Source organism: Sinocyclocheilus rhinocerous, unplaced genomic scaffold, assembly GCF_001515625.1.
Source record: "Sinocyclocheilus rhinocerous isolate Xijiao unplaced genomic scaffold, SAMN03320098_v1.1 scaffold86, whole genome shotgun sequence".
Taxonomy (NCBI): Eukaryota; Metazoa; Chordata; class Actinopteri; order Cypriniformes; family Cyprinidae; genus Sinocyclocheilus; species Sinocyclocheilus rhinocerous.
This window is the reverse complement of record NW_015650012.1, coordinates 1,207,112-1,208,698: the sequence shown is the minus strand read 5'-3', so window position 1 is coordinate 1,208,698 and position 1,587 is coordinate 1,207,112. Positions and strand designations below refer to the sequence as shown.

Here is a 1,587-nt window from a genome sequence, read left to right as displayed (position 1 = left end):
TTTTGTTAATTTGATTGATTTTTATGTATTTTTTTATCAAATATTGCATATACCACACATTCCCATTTTTTTTTTACGCTGTTTACTATGTTAAGATTCTGATGTATCCCATAATCAATGACAAAACACCTAAATCTCCAACACCCATAGTCAACCACAACTTTATTACGACAATCAATGTGGATGTTAGAAAATATGCTGTTTTAACAGGGGGAAAAAATCTGATCTGGTCACATTAATATGCAGTTTGTACAGTCTGTGTAGAAATAGATTAAAAAAAATATATACATATATCATATCATATTTGAATTGCTGATTTATGCCAGTGCTTGTCATTGTTTTAGTGCAGTTGGCATCAGACTATCAGTGAATGGCCTGTGGCTGGCCCTTTTGCAAAGCTGAGATACAATGAGGGCCATAAATCTGTATGTAAACACCCTATGTTTAGCTTCCTCCATTTTTACAATGATATTTTGAAGTCCTTGACCTTTTGGTAATCTTAAAATATTCTGGTCTTTCACTAATTTGTGATGTCTGTAGAGGTAATGAGAGGAAGTGAATGTTTACAGAGTCACTTGAGGACAACTTGTGCGCCGTCAGCCCTAAGCAGTTTTCCATTGTATAAGCCTTTTAATATGAGCAGTTACACGTCTGCCGAGTGAGAGCAGACCATCACTGCGGCCGCTAACAGCATGTGCCAATCAGCTTCAGCAGATGTGTCACTTCTGAAATGCCACTTTCTCTTTCTCCACCTCCTCCTTTCGTTTATCTCACTGTTTTCTCTCTCTATCCCACTCACTCACTTCAACGCTGACTCATTTTCTCACAGAGGCTTCGTGTCTCAAGAAAAAAAAACAAAAAAAAACAACAACAATGTTGTACTGAAGTGAACTCTCTCTTTATTACTTTTCTCCGTGCTTCACCCCCTCCCTCGATCCTTCTCGCTCTTGTTCTATCCAAACCATAGAGCTGGCGAGGGTTTCCAAAACAACAGCTGGATCTAAGTCATCCAGGGCAGGGTGGGAGTGGAGTCAGATAAGGATAAATGGCTTTTTCCAGAATGGTGTTTGCTGGCCTCGGCGGGGCGGTGATGGGGACAGTTATCTGTTGCTCTTGAGCTGGAGAGAGGGCTATTGGGCTTCTGAGGATGTTGACTCCACAGATATGGGTCATGAGAGGATTTGCCAGAGATCAGGGGGATTGAGGGGGGTAAATACGGCTGTTGTGGTGGGACTTTATTGGAGTCATTGAGTTTGTTGTTCTTCAGTAACGTTAGGAGGCACATAGTCTTGTGTTGGAGGAATTATTGCATTTAAAAGCAGCCAGACGGAGCAACAGATTGAAGTACGTTTAACTTGACACAGCATTATAAACATGTGGCATTCGTGGTGTGAGAAACTTATGAATGTTTATTTGTTTCACAAAGCCAAACTTTTGACAATGTCATAAGGTCTGGACTATATTGCACCTTATTCTGGCCAAGAACTGGCCCGTTAGACAGGAAGAGACTAGATGACTGAAATGTAAAGCGACTCTATGGTTTGTTTTGGTTTTATGTGTGGTTTAGGGGTGGGCTTATATATATAT

General features: G+C 40.4%; 1 long non-coding RNA gene across 1 annotated transcript in view; it reads right to left on the bottom strand.

The window, feature by feature from the left end:
* Positions 1–211: 211 nt before the first annotated feature.
* Positions 212–1,587, bottom strand: part of LOC107711318 (uncharacterized) — a 20,184-nt gene continuing 18,808 nt past the window's right edge. The window contains exon 3 of the long non-coding RNA XR_001636691.1: positions 212–221. This is a non-coding gene — a long non-coding RNA (uncharacterized LOC107711318). The remainder of the gene's footprint in view (positions 222–1,587) is intronic.